The sequence below is a fragment of the Aedes aegypti genome, chromosome 1, assembly GCF_002204515.2.
Source record: "Aedes aegypti strain LVP_AGWG chromosome 1, AaegL5.0 Primary Assembly, whole genome shotgun sequence".
Classification (NCBI taxonomy): Eukaryota; Metazoa; Arthropoda; class Insecta; order Diptera; family Culicidae; genus Aedes; species Aedes aegypti.
The window spans coordinates 144,320,090-144,340,892 of NC_035107.1; the positions used below are offsets into that span (position 1 = coordinate 144,320,090).

General features: G+C 37.0%; 2 protein-coding genes across 2 annotated transcripts in view; one reads left to right on the forward strand and one right to left on the reverse strand.

Annotated features, from left to right (window-relative positions):
* LOC5565053 (synapsin) overlaps positions 1–20,803 on the forward strand; it is a 169,063-nt gene that overhangs the window by 98,041 nt on the left and 50,219 nt on the right. The gene's annotated exons all lie outside the window — the stretch shown is intronic.
* LOC5578139 (tissue inhibitor of metalloproteases) overlaps positions 1–20,803 on the reverse strand; it is a 47,361-nt gene that overhangs the window by 25,594 nt on the left and 964 nt on the right. The gene's annotated exons all lie outside the window — the stretch shown is intronic.

Consider the following 20,803-nt stretch of genomic DNA (forward strand, 5'->3'; position numbering starts at 1 on the left):
AATGTTAATAAAATCTTAAATTTGTTTTACCAAATTAGGATGATAGGGTATTAACAACACAGAACATCTAGTTATAAGAAATGAATGTAATGTTTGGAATGCTACTAATAAAGAAATTAAAAAAAATGACACTTCATGTCGGCTTTAGGACGTTTGGTCGAAGGGACATTTGGTCGAATGGACGTTTGGTCATTTCATTCAACAGATCAAACGTGTGCTAGAATAAGGGCATAAGTCGCATGATCGATTTGTCTCCATCGATCCTCTCTTCTGAGAATAGAGGTGACAAGATGCAAGTGCTTTAGCATTTCTTTACTGCAGACCGCTTGACAGCGATGCAATATTGTGTCCCAAGGTGAAAAAATGCTACAAACTTGCATCTTGTCACCTTTATTCACAGAAGAGAGGATGGATGAAGAGAAATCGATCATGCGACTTACGCCCTTATTCTATCACACACACTTGAGATTTAAAACCGAACTCGAATTTTTGAATATTGAATGATCTTATGTTAATTTTGGACAAAAATACTGCCGTTTTACGCATATCTGTACTACGTTCTATAAAATTAACATAGAATAGAGACCAAGTACTAAGTGAGTAAGTTTAATTTTCAATGTGATGTAAACTGAAGTCCACTGTAAAAATAAATCAAAATCATGTAAGTTTAAATTATTATACATTTAATTTTAAACTAAAGATAGTTGAATATTACATGATCGTGTAAATTTAAAGTGAATTGAATTGAAAAATAATGGATTGGTCGTTGAAATTTACGTTTATTTTGATGCTCCAAATATGTGCATGAAAATAAACTTAAATTTACAACATATTTTTAGCTGTGTAGGCCTAGAAGGGCAGCATACTTTTTATCAGAATTCAATAATGAATCTATGCACACGATAATTACAACCTAGTTTTATAACGTGATTAGTAAACGTACAAATGTTGTACCAAACGGCAATAGACAGCACTCCACAAGCAGCGATGCGTTTCTCACGTTCCCTCAAAAATCGAGCGGGATGGGTGAAAGGACTCTATTTTCCTTCCGACGCTAGCTGGGCTTCGCCTCATGAAGCCTCGATGCGGTTCAGCTGGACTAACCCTTTAGCTAGCATTTGTGATTTTTTTTTATAAACAACTCTTGGAAATTTATTCTGTATAACTCGAGTAAAAATTATTCCCGAATAACACGGAACTATTTGCTATAAAACTTTTGGTGGATGGGCACTGTATGCTGGGTTGTTGAAAATCAAACACTGAAAAATACTTACTTTACACCGTTCTTTCTCTCTGGTTTAACAAAACTACTTTCTTCTTCAACTTATTCTTCAGCCGACAGACGGCTACTTTTCTGATCTGCACTGTATGGCGGCTCGCGTACAACTAATCGTTGCGCACACGTCGCACACGGTTTTATAACCGAATCACTCGCTTTGGCAGTTGAGTTCGGATTGCACGCGGCGACCACGTTCGCCTACTCGGCTTCGGCTGAATGACGGCTCAGGACTTTACGGTCGACTGTTATAACGCTGACGGTTGTGCAAAAACTGACCTCGTTGCGCATTTCATTTCATTGAATTCATAATTATTGTCATTCAATGTTTACATAGTAATTGAATTCATGCGTTTGTCCGAGAGGTCCTTCAGCTTTGAATTGAAATTTGTTTTTAAAGGCTTTAGATTGTGGTGGGTTTACCCTAGTTATCAACTTGCTTGGCCTTATGGGCTTTGGTGGTTTTTCCAAAAAGTACGATTTGTTATTCTAACTACTGTTCACAAGACGAGGTCCCGGATGACCTTCTGGCCAGATTGTTAGAAACGAGCCTGGTATCGATCGAGTCACCAAAGCGCTCATCTAGTGTTTTTATCTCGGCCAGACAGTGGACCTCATTCACGGAAGACTGTTGAGAATAATCCGAAGAAATTTATTCTGGGTGCTTTGAAGCCTCAGAAGGTGGGTTTTGGCGCAGCTCTCCCAGATTGGTACACCATATTCGATGACCGGAAGAATGACCTGTTTGTAAACAGCAAGCTTGATCTTCAGAGACAAGGTTGACTTTCGGTTGATCAGTGGATTGAGTGCTTTAAGCAAGATGTTGCATTTGGTGAACGTTTTGCCAACCTGATGTCTTAAAAGAAGCTTGCTCTCCAACGTTAGACCAAAATAGTCGGTCACATCAGACCATTTCACCGTTAATCCACCGAGGGTGATTTTTCAATCCTCAGCAGCCACAAGTCTGGTGGTATTGGGAATAGGGGGCCAGATGTTATTACGTGCTGCTCTCGAACCACGGAGATGGCCTCTTCGATGCTCTGCCACTGCCAATCGACATCTTCAATGGAAGCAAAGGGAGCCTCGTATGCGATATTGACATCGACACACCGCTGGAATCGACCCCAGTCGACACGGTGGTAGGTGTGCCGGGTGGCTCGATGCCGGTTGACCAGGGAACTGACTTCGGCCACCACCGGGTAGTGGTGCGATGCTGAGGTCCTGATGAAAGAATGACTGGTAGATGTTGCCGTCCATATTGGTCAGGAAGACAATGATGGTTGAGTGGGGCTCGGACCGGCTCAGACGGGTGGGCGAATCCAGGGTGTAGTTGCCTTCCTCCAGGTCCTGTTGTAGGATGAAGCGATTTCTGTTCCACCGGGTGTTTCCCCGTGCATCGTGCCTTGCGTTCAGGTCACCAGCCAGGATGAACTGCCCCTGCCGCCGAGTCAGCTTGATGAGGCTTGTTTTAGGGCCACCGATGTTCCGTCGATGATAGTAACTTGCTTCGGGCAGTACGCCGCGATGATTTTGATTGGGCCGATAAAGGTTTCCACCAGAACACCAACGGCCTCGATGACTTGTAGCTGTAAGCTCGGCAGCAGGGTGCAGTTTATGTTGCAAAGCAATCGCAACGCCTCCTCCTTCGGAGCCGCACCGGTCAAGCCTTACAAGCCGGAAGTTGGGGATGAAGACGTTAACTTCCGGCTTGAGGTGCGTCTCTGTAATTACGGCTCAATCGATGCCTTCCTGTGCTAGGAAAACGGACAGTTCCCGGGTTTTGCTCCTTAGGGAGCAAGCGTTCTAATTGGAACCCTCACGGTTAATATCTTGCGAGGAAGGTTTGCACCGTGATGGTCACTCAGTTGTTCTCGTTTAGAGCAGCATACTCCCAGCCACTCAAACAATTTCATAGTGAGCTGACTACTTCCGGGGGGTAGAGGAATTCATCGTCCAACGGATCGACGGTTGGGGAGCGTCCCTGGTTGGACCAGCCGGGAGGTGGAGTTGTTGGCACGGATGGGGTTGCGGCGGCTGCCGCGAAGCGTTGCTGAACGGATGGCTTCTGGCCGACGGATGCCGACTGGGGGGCTTGCTGGCGGTGGTTTGGTTGTAGCGGCGGTAGATTCGGCACTTGGTACCGGAGCCGCGGGAAATTTTCCTCGGTGAGCGGAGGAGGATACCTTTCACGCCCACGCTGATTCTTGGTGGAAGCCCTCTTGCGGATCTCGATGTTCACGGCCCGCTATTGGCAGCTTCGGTGGCCGCCGAAGTGTTGTGCTCTACAATTAACGCACTTCGGCTTCGCGCTCTCGTCTATCGGGGCTCATGTCACGGTTAGGTGCACTAGCCGCGTTGTAGGAGCATGTGGCAGTTCTTCGCCCCATGGCCGAACGTAAGGCACTTGCCACTTGCAAATACCATCAGAAATTACCAAATTGATTATTTTTGACTGTTAAACTCCATCGAGGTTGATGTCGTTATTGATAGCACTTCAAAAATTCTGATTATGATGCGGAGCTCATATTGCGAATGCTCTGTTATATGAATTATTATATGTTCATAAAACCTTGCTATCATCTCTCTTTCCGTGTCCAAGATTAACAATAGTATTTAATATTTTTGTGATAAGTACCATGAAATCTATCAATTGAAAGCAATTTATAAGGATTATTATTGTCCAACTTAAAAAGATTCCCCGCACAAAGTTGCTTCACATGCTCATAAGACTACATACCAAAAGTAGTGGATTCAAAACGCTAATGAACACTTTTCTAAGTGCCGAAGATGTACATACCAAATAAATACCTATTAATTGATAATGTCGATTTCACATCAAATCTCTACCAAATAACGAACATGTCACTTAATGTTCTTAATCTTACGTTTCAAATACTCACAACTAAGAAATAACGAATGAGTTGTTTGTTAATATTTTGTTACTTCTTAATATTTTTTTTTGAAGCGCTGATATAGATACTGGAATGTTGTTGATTATCTTGTGTTGATGCTCAAAATAAATACAAGAGCAATTTCATGTCGTTCCTCCCACACTTTGCGAAGTCATGTCTTATATGTATCGAAACTAATTTAAAGGGATTTTATTGTCTAGGCGCCCTCACTAAAACTACTTATTAAATCAATACACAATGTTGCAAGTGCATTTATATCAAATTGAAGTATGAGTAGTGAAAATTTCATTATTTTGTAATTCCAGTTCGCTATAAATATACTGGTATGTAATAAATTCTCACAACTTTGATGACACGCTGCTAACTCAATTGCAAATATTTGCAACCAGAACTGTCACAGGTTCATTTTCCTACTCAAACATGATCATTTGGTGGCAGAAGTTTGATTAAATGTGATAAAGAACATATTCAAAAATGTACTTCAAATAAAGTGATGTAGTTACGAAGTGAGTATATTTCTATCCTCATTACTCACATCAATACCGAATCATAGATGTCAAAAAATAACACTCTAAACTGTATCGAAAGTGATAGATATAAATCTGTTCTAATGTTCTGTAATCTGAACTGATTGAAAAATCATTTGATTTTAACGTATTTTTAACATATGAAAAATACACTCAATCCTTCACAGCCGTACTAAGTATATCATACTGAAACGTCTATAATATTTATGTTTTTTACATTCTTGAGATCATAATCCATGAAAAAGTAAGGGAATGACAACCAAGACATTCTGTTTTTTTTATTTATGTCCTATGGGCGGTACCACTGTGTAGTGGTTTAGTTGTAGATTTTTATGCGTTTAAATACACCATTATGAAAGTTACCCTAAAACTGAAAGCCGACTATCAACAATATGAAAAATTGTATTCAAAATAAAACGTTGTTTTAGATTTAAAATGCAATCGATAACTATGATACCAGTAATTGTCTAGGAAAATTAAAACAAAATTCAGAAATACTCAGATTTTCTTCCAAAACACTATCGAAGTTACCCCGTTTTACGGTACTATCATAACCGATGAATCCCGGTACACTAGCCATATCTGCATGATAATCATGGGAAACGCGGCTCACTTGGAGGTGGTTTTCTCTGAGTACCTAGTTGTTTGTTTGTCTAAACGAGTGCAAACAATTGAGCCTATTAAGCAGATTACAGCACTTAGAAGTGATCTCATAGCACAGAGGCGGAGCTTTTCAGGTGAAATGAACCGAGGCGCCTGCTGAGATCATTTTTATCCAAATATATACGAGTCAACCTACTAATTAATCACGAGATTGTTCCACTTCGACGACATACGACAGACGGATGATCATAAGGCTGAAAATGGAAATTTAACTGTGGATTTGTAAGTTAGGGAATATCAAGCACGGCTATGTGTCAAAAATTTGTAATTCATCGCGCATCAACCTGGAGGTCTTCTACCAGCGATTTATTACCGATCAAGTGCGATCAACACCCCGCAGAGGACGATCGTGACTACCTTGTATCTGTGAGGTTGAAAAACAACTTCTCTGACCGACTACAAACTGATCACATATCAGTTGATGCTCAATGTGATAGTCAGATGATCGTCTATTTTGCTCCCTAACTGATAATGTTTGACGTTTTTCATGGGTATAATATCAGCTTCTAAGAAATAATAATCCCTTTATGATTGCAAAATATGTAGTTCAAATCAGATTACAAACTGCCGACAGTGATATTTTAAATGATGCATTGTTCAACCTCTTGATTTCTGCCGACCGATACGAATCTTTGATCACGATAGTTGCCCGTGAAATATAGCATAAGTTCTCTGTGAATATGCAAGCATTCACATAAAATTGACTACCATACACGGACCAGACATCTTGGCATGCGGGATCTGTTTTATATCCCCAAGTCTTATTTAAAGTAAAATTGCTCTGAAGTTGTTTTATTGCACTCTTTCTTGAAAACTGTAACACACGTCGGAGCGAAACCAGCCGATCTAGCGATGACAAGCCAATTGGCTCTTCCGCAGCTAGCAGCAGGATCGTGACGATCTGATATTCGTTCTGGCTCTCTCTTGTCCCGCATGCTTGAAGGCACCACCAAATAGGCAGCGCGCAGTTTCGTTGAGATGGGATCGTTTTGACGCTGCAATTTTGTAGCTAATGCACCTTAATTAGAGAATTCGTGGATATGTCAGCCTTATCGCATTGCTACTAAAATTGTGCATGTAGATGCATGAATGTGGAAAAATGACTTCAGGAGAAGCACCTACCTTGTACCCTACCTATGCCATTATTGGACTCTTGAGCGCAATATTAATTCGAAATTCAGTAAATTTGAAAGTGCATCTCCTAGCCGTAACAAACGCGGTTGACAATCCGAACAATTGATTTCGAATAGGCGTTGCACGTATCAGCCTAATTTGTTTCGCCGGTAAGCCATGTTTAGACATTATCGGTGACAGTTCTTTTCTTTGCACTATCGCTACGCTATCTTAAAATTAATGAACAGATGATTAGTTTGCGGGGCCTTCCTTAGCCGAGTGGTCCACGACTATAGCAAAGCCATGCTGAAGGTGTCTGGGTTCGATTCCCGGTCGATCCAGGATCTTTTTGTAATGGAAATTTTATTGACTTCCCTGGGCATTGAGTATCATCATACTTGCCACACGATATACGAATGCGAAAATGGCAAAGCTCCCAGTTATTAACTGTGGAAGTGCTTATTAGAACAGTGCCAAGAAGAAGAAAAATCATCAAAATTAAACTGACTCCTGGTAGTTCGTTTCGAAAATTCGCATTATTTTGCTTTCAATATCACAAAACATATAAAAAAGAAACAAATTGATTACACATTACTCTGTCATATTATCGTCCACTACAAAACTTCGTTAGTATCGCAAACAACTCACAAGACAACGCTGCGAGACAGGCGACGATATCACCACCACCATATACGTCATGATACAAGATTAGATGACTGATGTATCTTTCTCATCCGCCTAGAAGCTGTTCGACGCAAAATGACGCACATTATTGCTTTTGTTTTGAGGCGTCGATATTCGAAAACATGCTTTTTTACTGTAGAACATAGTAGCCTGGATTACTTTGATCTATCCTACCCGCCAGGAGCACCACTGTTGCCTGCCGAGCAGTTGGTTAAGCATGTAAAATGCAAACTCTCTTTATGATTATGAATAGCAATTTATCCTGACGTCCAGTCGAAATGTGGTCTTCGGCAAAGTTGTAGCTGCAAGGATTTCAAATGAGCAGAGATTGTTCACTTTTCCATAAAATATTGTGAAGGCGAGATACAGGGCTGAACACAAAAGGTGAGCGTTTTCCATAGTAATCTCCATATAAACTTCAAATGGCGTGTGCACAGTCAAATTTCTTCCAAATCAGTTCAAACTTTGGGAGGATGCTATTTACCATAATAAAAATCGGTTAAGCATAGGGGAGCTAAAATTTCAAAATTTGCATCACTCTAGTGAGGCATCATTGGCAATGCCTGCGAAAGATAAATTCACTCGTGGTAAATAATGTTATCAAATTTTGCACGGACACCTTTAGCGTTTATCACTCGCGAAGTATGCAGCTCAGACCGAGGAATGCACTTTGAATTGATTGTCGTAAAACAAGATAAAAACGGCAACTACGGCGTCACGCTAAAGTTAACAATATTTGACTTCTTCTCTAACGTTTTGAATGCTTCTAGATGACCAACCCCAAATATACAATACAAAAGCAATATAACGTATTGTAACAGTACCATTCTAAACATTGAAAATTCAGTACAGTATACTGTAAAATAACAATACAGTTACAGTATAATATATTGTTTTGAACAATTCATTGTATGGTATATAAAGTTTTCACAATATAATGTATGGGTAACAATACAAATATTCATATTTTCTCATACATAGCTAAAACATAACAATACTGTATTGTTTTAAATGGTAATTTGTGTATTATTCCTACAATAAAATTCAAATAATACACATCAGTTGGTGGTGAAAAGAATAGAATTTGTATTTTGTATGGAGTTTTCACGTTAAAGTTGAACATATGTTAGATATGATATGTCTGAGAGCCGGCTCTGTCCCAGTTGAGACGTCAACGCCAAGAAAAAGAAAATATCAGAATGTATGATAGATGTGTCAGAAATTATATTCCAATACGGAAACAATAAAAATAACGCTTGTATGTATTAAATTCAAGTTATTACAATTTTTGCATTTTTGATGGGTCATATTTAGAGTGTCCATCCCGGGACAAAAAATCCCGGGATTTGACAAATTTCGGAATTTCCCGTTTCCTGGGATTTAGTGTCTGACATCCCGGGAATCCCGGGATTCCCGAAATGTACGTAAAATGAAAACCACTAAATTTCAATGAAAAACAATGACATTTTTCCTCACTATCGACCTTATTTGATAAAGTAGAAAAGCATAATGAAAAAGAGAATACACGAGTAATTATTAAGTAACAAACACATATTTTTATTTGTATAAGGCTGATACAAATATTAAATTTCTTAAATGTCCGAGACCTTTTGGAAGGTACGAGGGGGGGGATAAAAATAAATAAGGAACAAAAAAATAAAAATGAAAAAAAAAGTTATTTTATCGAATTTTTATTTTTAATGATAGTTGTTAAACTGTTTTTCATCGCCCTCTGGATCATTATTTTACTTGTTTTTTACTTTGTAAATTGAAAAAACCTAACTGATGTCAAAAAAATGATGAATCTTTTTTTTTTCTCCCCTTCAAAATTTTCGGATTTTCGAAGGGGGGGGTGACATAAAAGAAAATTAATATTTGTATCAGCCTAATTGCAAAGTTTTAATGCTATTCTTTTCAACATTTGCCGTTTTTATAAGCCTATGCTGAGATATCAAATTTAAAACTACACCTAAACTGCCGCAAATCGCAAAACAGTAACACCTGTAAAAAATAGGCATTGAGAAAATTGAATGAAATGTTTTAAATCTCGTTTTCATACATATATTTAAAAAAACTCCAGGAAATTAAAACATGTTACGATCTCAATGAAACTTTCATAATTTGCTTTTCACTCCGTTACCTTTCCAAGAAAAATATAAAGATGACCAAATAACAATTCATTTTTGTGTTACACGATGCAAAATCTGACTGACATGCGTTTACTTTTCATTATGGTGTTTTTTCCATAATTTTACTGAACAAAAAGTGATTTCTGGTAAGTGCAGCTGAAAGATCATTAGAAGATATACTTAATAAAAACTGATATCAACTCAATTTTGACCAAAATGCAGATGGGACTGACTTTCAATCCACGGCAGTAAACTTCAGTCAATAATTTTCAGTAATTAACTTTTAGCATGATCTTCAATACCTTTAATGATCTTTAATCGTTTCTTTTCTTTTAAAGTTTTTATGACTTTTCAAATATTTGAAGCATATTGCTTTAAAATTATGACTTATTTTTTATTTTACTTCCATTCATTAGTGTTATAGAGAATTTGAAAAAATCCATAGCAAGCCCGTAATTAGTCAAGCTAAGTTTTGATTTTTGTTAGGTTACTTCATCAGAATAAGTAAGTCTGGAATGTGATGTGCTATAATTATCATATTATTTTGAAAAATTACATCATCTGTTTATTTCATTGAAAAAAATGTTTTGTTAAATTTCAACCAAAATGTTAGTTTTATTGAAAATTTAATAAATCCCGGGATCCCAGGATTTCCCGGGGCAAGCATAGATTTTTGTCCCGAATCTTGGGACGAGACCGGGAAATGGACACTCTAGTCATATTGTACTTTCTGCATGTTAGTACACTTTTTAGTGATACTTTTTGGAATCAATGTTAACTATGTGGACTGAGCTCAAAAATATTTAGTTGAACTGTAATGCTAATTTGGCTGCCAAAACATATGACGGGCTACTTTGCCTTAAGACGATGATCTAAGAGTGTCTCCCTATCCCTATCCCTATCAAAGAAATCCTACAAGGATTTCTTTAGCAACTTCTTCAAAATACTAACGCTAATTTCGCGACGAGGTCCTCTTGGGATTTTTTGAGCTTCCAAAAATAATTCATCTATATATTTCAATAAACATGTTTTCAAGAATTTCGTGGATATTTCTCCAAAATGTTTCCTAATGATATGTTTAAGAATTACTGCAGAAATTCATCCAGAAAATCCTCCATGGCTTTGTTAAGGATCTGTTTTAAGTAATTGAAGTAATTTGTGAAATCTGAAAAACAATTTCTGAAAATAAAATCTTCAGGACTCCGTAGGCGAGTTCTTATAAATATTCTAGTAGGTATTTCTGAATGGCTACCAGTTATAAAAAATGAAAACATATATTTAGGATCAATCTGAGAATATTTGAATATTTTCTAGACAAACTGCCTCAGACTTTCGCGAGGAAATCATTTCAACATATTTTGGGCAAACTTTTTCATAATTCCTTCAGGAAATCATAACATATGTAATATTTAACATAGGAGTAATACATAAAGAGAATCAATGTGGTAAAGCCATGTTTTTTTGGAAGAATTCAAGAAAACACCCGAAAGCTCTGTTTGAATTTTTTGAGGAAGACTTTCCAATTTTTACTCGATTCGATTTCCCGGACACTGGAAATAAAATAGTAATATTCTGGAAATTTCCGAGATCTCAGAAAATTTTCAAAAACGAGAAAACAAAGCAAATTTTGATGTATTTTGTTTTTAGTTCTTCGTATACTGTCTATATTATATTTCATGTCAGTAATTTTTTTGTTAGTAGTTAACTATTAATGTTTGTTTCAATAAAATAATGTTGACTTCGTTTTCAACACTTAAAATCAAACATGTTTAGAAGAATATGCAAGAGTTTTTTTTTCTATCTTTATTAAGGAGATTTTCAGCCCTGGGCTAGTTCATCTCGGGACCAACGGCTTTACTTCCCTTCCAAAGGAAGTCGTCACTAAAAATTTTAGTGACTATCTCGGGGATGCGACTCGATCCCAGGTCCTCGGCGTGAGAGGCGTGTGTTCTAACCACTACACCAGGTCCGTCCCCTAATATGCAAGAGTCCACGTTATAAAAAGAGTGGATTTCATACTAGACAAATTGAGTCAAAATCAGATTTACCAACATTGTATATTGCTTTTCACTAGTGTGTTGAAATGTGATTGTTACATTGAGCAAAATCTATTCAGACTGTTTAAGCTTTCTCAATTCATAAAATAGATTTCTTGAGAGATCCTTCATCATGTCTTGCACATAATCTTTCTTGAACATGCATATCTTGAAGTAATGTTTGGAGTGATTTCTGAAAGAGTTCGTGCAGTGATGCTTGAAAATACTCATAGAATAAATTATCTGAAATATTGTGTCAACTTTTTTGAGAAATCCCATGAACCCGTAAAAAAAATAGTACAAAATAAGTAAGTAAGTAAAAAATCCTAGTATGATTCCTGTAGAACTTGCTGAAATTTTCCAGTGCACATTTCTAAAAAAAACTAAAAGGAAATTTTGAAGCAAAATGTGAAATATCGTACAACTCCAGAAGAGGAATTCCGTTCAAAGCTACTGGACGATTATAACAGGAAATTCGTGAATAAAATCCTTAGAGAACATATGGACAAATTCTTGAAGCTGGTTTGATGGAATTCTCAGACGAATAATTGCAGGAATTTAGATATAATTTGGTTGGAATTACACGATGAAATTTAGATTAAACCGGTTTTTCAACATGTCTGCAGTCTCGTCTTGTTATTTTGAACAACTTTGTCGAAGACACTTTTGATCTAACAAAGTAAATCGATTTTGAATGTTTTAACTCAGGGTGGACCCAAAAAATCAGTTATTTTGGTCTAACTTTTTTATTTTCAATTTTACGTGAATGCGGTCTTGAAAAGAGTTGCAGAGGAAGTAATGACATACACTTTTGCTGAACATCACAAGTTTGTATTTCTTGTAATTTTGAAGTTATAAGCAAATTTAAATGAAAAACTTTGAAATCATTTGATGCCTATAACTCATGGAGTTGGTTCGTTTTTTTTTTCTTCAAGCGGCATTCGGAAGGTCATACAGTAGGCAACTTTTGCTGCAAAAAATATGAGAACGTAATTCTTGTAAATTGAGAAAATTCACTTCAAAAATACACTTAACACTCCGGCGGTTGTGACCCAAAATCAGTAGGAACGGTATTTTCAACTCGCTAATCTTTTTTCACGTACCAATTCTCTCAGGTATCAAGTTGGTTGAAATAGCCAAATTTTGCATTTTTAACAGTAAATATCTCAAAAACTAGACGTGCTATGATATTTTTGAAAACGGCATTGGATTCAGCAACCCTTAAATGAGTACATAGCGGTATTTTGATAAAAACGTGTTCCGCAGTTTAATTGAACAATCACATCTGATCAAATTCTCTTATGTGTGCAACGTATATGCAATCATGATAACGCATTAGGGTGCGGCTTATTTTTCAAAAGTTCTCAAAATCAAAAATTCGTGTGCTCTCCTAAATTCAAATCACATTAAAAAAGAAACCTCAAAATCTGAAACAAAAATATTACTATGTAGAGGTTGCGCAAGCGTCTTGAAGGTGAATTTTCAAGTTCTAAAATATGACCTTCAGTGAAGTAAACATAACTTTGTTATTTTTCAACCGATTTTGAAACTTTTAGCACCATTATTTTTCAAATTAAATTGAAAACTTTGTAGAACATTGAATTTGTCTAAAATCTTAATTTGTCTTAGTTAAAAATACTTTCATCCAAATTTTTCCTCATTTTACTAAAAAAAAATCATTTCTGTTTGACCATAATTTCATTAATACTCAATCGATTCAGAATTTTACATTTTTTGAAGCAAATTTAGTTGTAACAGTTTTTTTTGCCGGAAATTACATGTTTTCTATAAAACTTAAATTTATAAAGCATCTTCCCGCAGTTACGAGTTGAATAGTGCACATATTTTTTAGCATATGCAAAAATATTTTTGTTTCAAAATTATTTAAAAATTGTTGCAAAGTCCATCCCAAAGGTTTAAAAAAATGAGAAAAACCTGGGAGGGAGGCACCGATACTACACACGAAAAATGAAACAAAACTTTTCCAAACTGCAAGATAACTCCAGCTCCCTACCGACAATCAAGACAGGCTTGGGGAAAATCGTTGGTTTTCATTTGTTGTGCACCTTCGATTTTTCTGAACAAACATGGGAAAAGGGCCATAGTTTTCTGTGCTTTTAATTTTCATTTTTATTTGTAAAGAGTAAAAAAATGCGTGTTTCAATACTTACGTTCTATCAAAATGAAAGATGCTATCGTGACATTGCTTTTGGATTTGCAGGAATTGGATTTCAACCGATTGTTGTCAACTTGGATAAAATGAAAAAATATGTTTTGATAAATTACGCGCTTTTTCATCTATGTCCGGTCCGCTCTTTAAGATCCGGGCTCACAGTGACAGTTCGTGACAGCAGAAATCTCGGCTCACCTTGACGTACAGAAATTTTGTATCGGTTTCTCCCTCCCAGAGAAAAACCAGTTTCAGCTTTAGAGATAATATTGAACTAGCAAAAATTTGAAAAAAAAAACTGGCATTTTTCGTTAAAAAATCATACTTTGGTGCAGTTTTTGCTGAATAACTTGGTCAAGACATTTTTTTGTGAAATGTGATTTATGAATTGTATGAAAAAAATGAGTTAGCTTCAAAAGCATGTAAAAAGATTTGGAATCGGTTGAGTAATCATGAAGTTATGGTCAAACAAAGTTGAATTTTTTAGTAAAATGAGGAAAAATTTGGAATAAAATACTTTTAACTAAAACTTGTTTTGATATTAGACAAATTTGGTGTTCTACAAAGTTTTTACAAATTTAATTTTGAAGGTATTGATGCTAAAAGTGTTAGAATCGTTTGAAAAATAACAAAGTTATGTGCACTCCACTGAAGGTCATGTTTTATAACCTGAAAATTCACCTTCAAGACGCTTGCGCCACCTCTAAATAATAATATTTTTTGATCAGATTTTGAGGTTTATCTTTTGATGTGAACTAAATTCAGTAGAGCGCACGAATTTTTGGTTTTGAGAACTTTTGAAAAATAAACCGCACCCTATTGCGCATGCGTACGCGCGTAAGGCTAACAAGCTCAGGTGGCGCGTTTTACCCCGCAAAAACTAAAAATGCGGATGAACAAGCATTTCTTAAAAAATGTTCTATCAACTCCAGAAAAAGGAAAATGGAAGGCTGTTTTACTATTTGATAGAAAACATGTTTGTCTATCAGATAATGATTAAAAAAGGGCTTATAACAATGTACTTCATAGCTAAAAACGCTTCCATCCTTACACGGCGCATTATGCCCCCAGTTACCCTGAGACCAATCATGATTCTCCGCGGCTCATTAGAATCATTTTCTTCAGATCCGAAGCATTAGGGAATATCACCTTTAGAATTACCAGAAGGATGCTATTTAATCGGTAGGTAATATTGCAAATATTTTTCGGCATTAAATCTGCCAGCAGCTATAGTGCTGGCTATTAGCAAATGGATCACAATATAGCATATCAATGCCTCTTGCCACCCTCAGTTGTATGATGATGTGTGGCTTAATTAGTAAGTATCCTCCAGTTTCCGATTTCCCATATGATTGAATTTCAATTCACAATTTAAAACAAAATTGCCAAAAAAAATCATGATAAACATAAACAAATCATGATGGCTCGTATAAAAACCTACAAAGGTTTTGGTTCATGGTCAAATTTTTACAGGTCGATAAAGTAGAAGAAACCCACTATTTTGGTATCAAATTTTTATTAAAAAAAAATATATCAACATCAGCATCACGATGAAACTTAACGCAGCGTTAAACTTCTTTTTGAACTGATGACGATCGCTATCGATGAGTTATATGAGCATCTTTAAAGCTCGACATAAAGAAAAGAGAAAAAAAATATTGACCGGGATTACGCTGACAGTGCGGAAAAGTAGTCCGTTTTATGACGGGTTGGCGTAATGAAAAACAACCTGTTACGATGAGAAATTAAAAAAAATCCATTCCCTAGTCTTTTGTAAAATATAGCGAATTTTATTTCTTAAATATTGGATCATTTTGAATGTTATTCGATTTTTGTAAGTTTGTTCTTTGTTTTCCACATTACAGTTTATATATATATATATATATTACTATTGCGGATTTGAGTGTTGTTTTCTAACTGTATTAAGAAAAACTCAATTAAATATTTTGGGCATCAAAATCAGATGTACTTTTTTCCAAGTTTTTAAATCATCGAACATGTATCTTTCATAATTAACTGGATGGTTTGCTACATTTACCGAATTGACGGCATCCTTCAAACCATTCCAAAGCGCCTACTACACAGAAAAAAATATTTAATTTTCAATGTGATGTAAACTGAAGTCTACTGTAAAAATAAATCAAATTCGTGTATTGTTAAAACATCATGTAAATTTAAATGAATATACATTCAATTTTCAACTAAAAATGGTTGAATATTACATGATCGTGTAAATTTAAAGTGAATTCGATTGAAAAGTAATGGATTGGTCGTTGAAATTTAGGTTTATTTTGATGCTCCAAATATGTGCATGAAAATAAACTTAAATTTACAACATATTTTTAGCTGTGTATGACTAAAAAGCAACAGGTGCCTTTCTAACTTCAAACAGACACTTGTTTAAATGCCCCGTTCCATCGGCGGCACTCGATCGTGCTTACAATATTGTCGGATGAAGGAAAATAGAAAACAGACGCTTCCTTTCGAGTTTGCTCAATAATATTCAGTCGTTGGAGATTTCTAGTAGGTATTTCACTTCTTCCCTTTTCCATCAAACGCACGACATTGGCGATGGCGTTGCCTGGCGTTGTGGTCTGTTTAAGCCTACTCGACACAACCCGAATCGGCATCATCCTCTCATGATTGAATAAAATAGAAGCAAAAAAGATTGGAAAATAAACAAGCAATAAAACGATGAGCAAATAGACTCCTCTCATCCAGGCAGCGCCAACCCATTTCCTCAACCGAGAGGAAACACACATTGCGGCACCCATGAATGATATCTTAGCCATTTATTTGTAATCAAGTTTTGTAATGTGGCAATGTGAGCTCCATAAACCTTCGAATATGTGATAATGGAATTTCCGTCGATCGAAATATGATATTTCTTGATCTACAGTCGACTCTCCATAACTCGATATAACTCGGTTAAATTTTTCGGTCCCTTCAATTTTCAATACATCGTGCTCTCCATAAGTCAATATTTCCATAACTCGATGTTTCTTTAAAAATCGATGTCAAGTGTCTCCAAAACATTACATTTATTGTAAAATCTCTATAATTCACTGAAATTTTGACTACTTAATGTTTGGCAGCCAATAAACATCATACAAATATTCAAAGTTGACTGTATCTACATCTAAACCTTATTTTTCCAAAAGCATGACTCGTTATTCAAGTTTCATGCAATAAGCTCCTTACGTTGTCCTTCCAATGAACGAGAAGATGCCACCCGAATGTTTTGTCTTCGCTTTCATCCGTGTATTTTTCTACACTTTATGAACGGTTCTCTCTTTGTTTCGCCTTCCCAGTGAAAATGAAGATTTCATGCATTTCAACTAAAAATATCATTGCATCAGTGCATTTTCGCCAGAATTTTTGTTTATTCGCTCCCGCTCAATGCACACCTCTCCGCAGACCAGTGAGTACTCTCTCCAAAACAACGAGCAGGTTATGTGGATGATGATTGGTTCGGTTTCTCTAGGACCGTGCCATAAATCAAAATAGCTTGAAATATAAGCTGATGTGTTTAGTTGCTGTTAGAGAACTAGTTCTTATTTTAATGTGCGGAACTAGTTTGATCCATATTGAACGGGTGACTCAGAAACAGAAACCTGCTACATTTTCACTGATAGCACTCCGTCCTCAAAGTACGTAACGCTTTAGGGGGAAGGGGAGTAGGCTCAAGCGTTACGGCTCATAAAAAGCTTTACGACGGGGTGGAAAGGGTAAAAAATTGACAATTTTAGCGTTACGTAATAAATGGACGCTGCCTAAGTTGGGTGGCCGAGTCATGAATGAATCGATGAGAGCGTTAAAAAGACGTATCCTATTCTCGTCACTTTTGATTCGCATATCGAGCTCATAGATGGCGTTGAGAGGCTTCGCATAAGTTGCATGTCCTCCGGGGTACAGATTCTCGACTTCCCTGGGCATAGAGTATGTTCATGCTTGCCACACAATATCTTCTTCTTGCTGGCGTTACGTCCCCACTGGGACAGAGCCTGCTTCTCAGCTTCAATGACCATTTTTGCATGTGTATATCGTGTGGCAGGTGCGAAGATACTCTATGCCCTGGGAATTCGAGAAAATTTCCAACCCGAAAAGATCCTCGACCGGTGGGATTCGAACCCACGACCCTCAGCTTGGTCTAGCTGAAAAGCTGCGCGTTTACCGCAACGGCTATCTGGGCCCCACACAATATAAGAATGTGAAAAAAGGTCATTTGGCAAAGAAAGTTCTGTCTAATAACTGTGTAAGTGCTCTAATAAACACTAAGCTGAGAAGTAGGCTCTTTTAGGGTAAGTGTTCCCTTAGTTGTGGGTGTTCCTATAGTTGCGGTAGTGCCGTTTTCACTGATTTTATTACATTAGCCACAGAACCGACACTGCCAATCGACGTATTGGTTTGTTGACACACGGAATATTTGAAAAAAGCGTTCAAATTGCTTTAAAACTGATGAAATAGCACTAACATTGCTAAAACTTTTCTTACTTGTACCAATAGTTGCGGTAAAGAGTTCCTATAGTGGAGGATCCCATAAGAAAACAACAGATACCGCAACTATAGGAACACAAATTAAAAATATACCGCAACTAAAGGAACAGTGTACCAATAGTGGAGGTATTATTTTTCACTGACATGCCGTGGATTACTGCGATGAAATCATTTTTCTCATTAAGTAAATTGTTGTAATTTCCCGTTACAACATAAACATGTACATTAATTGCGCTTATTGAATTTAGGCGAATAAATGAAGTTCAACCTTGCTTAGTACCTCCACTATTGGTACATCTACCCTACAGTTGGGAAATAACGCCAAGAAAGAATAAGAAGACAATCTATTACAATTTTAGGATACAAACTGCATTAGCAATCATGAGCACTTAACTACATTGGAATACAAATAAATTAAAGGCGCTCTGTTGAAGCGCATAAATTTCCGCACAATCAATTACCAATTTCACGGTCATCGCATAATTAATTGAATTCTCATCTTTCCGCTTTACTTGGACTGATCGCCTAAGACAGCCGCGCATAAAAGGGTATGCGCCACCACATGACGCTTTGACGCCGAAAGGCAACACGCACGCGCTTTCGCAGGCTCAAAGTAAAGCACCGCCACGCCACGCCGCAGGAGAAGGAAACCCCGTAAAAACACTCCGATAACAGAACAACATTTGCACTCTTCAGCGTTTAATAGAGTGACCAGACATACCGCTTTTCGCGGGACAGACCCGCGTTTTGAACATTTGTTCCGACTCAATTCAGTAAGCTCGTAGGTAGAAGTGAACTGGCTGATGAAAATTTAAACCAATACCGCAAAATGAATATATAGCACTCATATCAATTGGTTAGTGTTCTAAGTACTTTTATCGAACAAATCAGTGTTCTTTTCTTTGAAGTCCAGAATCATGCTGAAAACTTTCACATACGTTTCCAGCCCATAGAGAACATGTCTCTCAGAATTTCATATTCTCTGAAGACAGAAACGTTATATTTCGTGTTAATTGATAACTGCCCAATAGTGCATTGAGCAATTCTCGCTGAAAGCAGGCAAACCATCGGCACCCATCGTTAGAATTCCAATTTTATGTAACTGATCGCTAGTTTTCGACAAAACTTAAGGGTGTTCCTTCCGGTTTTCTCAAATTGGTGGACCCCTCGTACGCAAGCTAGCTAAACAGTTTGCGAAAAAGCCTATTTTTTTATAATATTGGGTATTTCTTCACGTTATATGTCTCATATTTCCTTTGGAACACATAGCAAACTTAGTGGTATCGTATAGAGAAAAGGTATGGCTTTCATTTGAAGTTAAAAAAAATTTGGCGGTCATATGAATTTGGCCACCATCTTGAATTTTGTTAGAAAAATCGTTTTTTCCCCATTAGCGCACCGCTATTTCTTAAATCTGAGATCACCATCAGAAAGCGGAAAAATTGCGTAAGATAGGCTACAAAAACCAGGTAAGCAATGGTATTTACCCTATGAAATGAACGATTTTCTAAATCATGTTCTACGATTTCGAAGTATAGGGAGCCGGACCCAATTCTTGGCACTTTTGATTCACTTCGGCAGTGGGGTTTTTTGAAAGCTACAAAGCTCATATTTGACCACAATATGCGTCTTAGTAAAGTGCTCCTTATTGCCAACTTTCAGATAATTCTACCGAGAAAAACCCCTCATGCCAAAGTGAATCATGGAAGTGCCCAAGCGGTTCTGTTCCCTATGGCGAGTGCAATCAATGCAAACATCATTTTTTGTACAACAAAGAAACAAGTTTTCAATCGTTGGTATATTATTCGAGTCAAATGAAGAATAGGAGTATTATTTTAAGTGAAAAAAATCTGGCGGCCATCTTGGATTTTGACGCCATCTTGGTTTGAGTAGTAGAATGAGTTTTCACCTTGACAGCACTCAACATGTTGAATTTAATGCTACCGTTACACTTACTCTTCTTCTTTTTCCTGACGTTACGTCCCTACTGGAACAGAGCCAGCCTCTCAGCTTAACTACAGTAGACTCCCCACATCTCGATATCGAAGGGACCATCGATATATGGAGATGTCGAGTGAATACTAGATTGAAAACCGCTCCGTTGTCAGGAAAATAGATAAAATGATAAACAAGCAGGCGTCATTTCGCGCTCCTAATTTGTTTGGAATCACGAAAATCTGGTCTAGGAACCTTCGACATTGGTGATATCGACATACGGAGAGAAAATTGGGAATTGAAAATCAACAGAAACATCGAGATATGGAGACATCGAAATAAGGAGGATATCGACATGTGTAGAGGAAAATTGTAAGCAGAATGAAGGGACTGAAGAAATCATCGACATAGGGAGAGATATCGAGATGTAGAACATGGAGATGTGAAGAGTCGACTGTAGCTTCAAAAACAAATTATCAAGTAGGATTTTTAACGCTTATTTGCTACCTGAATGATTGTTCTGCATATCTTCGAGTTGAAAATTAGTATTAATTCTCTCATTTATTTGTTTTAAAACCAGTTGGACAGCTGAGATAAGATAAGAAATAAAGAATCTGATTGTTTTTTTTTTATAACGGAGGCCTTATAATTCAGCATGATGAGTAAAAATCATTCAACTGTTATAAACTAAGATGGTGCCGAAATCCAAGATGGCCGCCAGATTTTTCAACCTCAAAATGATACACCTGCGTTTCGGCATTACGTCCACGTACAATTTAGCCTGCTTCTCAGATTAGTGTTCTTATGAGCACTTCCACAGTTATTAACTGAGAGCTTTCTTTGCCGATTGACCATTTTTGC